This window comes from Schistocerca piceifrons, chromosome 6 (genome assembly GCF_021461385.2).
Source record: "Schistocerca piceifrons isolate TAMUIC-IGC-003096 chromosome 6, iqSchPice1.1, whole genome shotgun sequence".
NCBI classification, from domain to species: Eukaryota; Metazoa; Arthropoda; class Insecta; order Orthoptera; family Acrididae; genus Schistocerca; species Schistocerca piceifrons.
The window spans coordinates 27,757,691-27,758,627 of NC_060143.1; the positions used below are offsets into that span (position 1 = coordinate 27,757,691).

The 937-nt window shown below is 38.8% G+C and overlaps 1 non-coding gene across 1 annotated transcript; it reads right to left on the bottom strand.

Moving 5' to 3' along the window:
- Nucleotides 1–492: 492 nt before the first annotated feature.
- Nucleotides 493–608, bottom strand: Trnal-caa. Its single transcript has 2 exons — nt 571–608; nt 493–538 (listed from the first exon to the last, which is right to left on the bottom strand). It is a non-coding gene; the product is annotated as a tRNA-Leu (tRNA).
- Between the last annotated feature and the right edge of the window lie 329 nt (nt 609–937).

The following is a 937-nucleotide window of genomic DNA, read 5'->3' on the forward strand; positions in this document are numbered from 1 at the left end:
AAAGTGATTCACATTAAAATTAAAAGAAGAACAGAGTGGAATAATTTTACTTCTTCTGAATTCGGTTACTCTGTTGTGATGAATGCAACGTACTTTTGGTTTGTTTATAAATAATTCTTCTGCTACCAGTCACGACTTACTTTATTTTATTTTTCGGGAAATGGTTTCCATTTGCAAGAGCAGTTTTTCGTGTTTGTTATGCCATTTCTAGGTGATGTCGATGTGTTAGAGTGGTGAAATTTAGAAGAATTTGTACTTATAGTTTTCTTATGGCTCATTTGTGCAGAGTTTCACACACACTAAACAGCACAAATGGAGACGCATCGTGTGAAAAATAAAATAAAGAAAATCGTGACTGGTAGGAGAAGAATTATTTATAAACAAACCTACTGTTTTCACAGTCTCAGGCTTTCAGTACCATTTATAACGGATCAAATCAGAACGTATTTTGCAATCGGTTGTGTGGTTCATCAGCATCAGCTTTTAAAATTTTGTCAGAAGTGGGATTCGAACCCACGCCCTCAGACGAGGACCAGAATGCTCAGACCTGCTCTAGCAGGCAAGGTAATCCTTGAGTCTGGCGCCTTAGACCGCTCGGCCATCCTGACATCGTGAAACTGCTGCAGCAACAGTTATGAAGAAGAAATCCGTTATCTCTTTGAAACTGTTTACGAAGTTTGACCGTTACGACCTAAGAGCAGCTGTTTACTGTAGGTGATTAGGAGTCTGTGCAGACTTTAGTGAATAGCTGAACAAGACAAGATGGACTGAAACTATATATCGACTCACAGGAGGCTTCCGAATATAGCGTTCACCCAATGGAATTGCTGAAAGTTCTAATGGTAACGCAGAATGCGACTACTAATTGATTGAAGGTACAAGTTTTCTGCAACCAGCGACAGTTTATTTTATCCCCACTCTGTATTTCAGAAGTTTA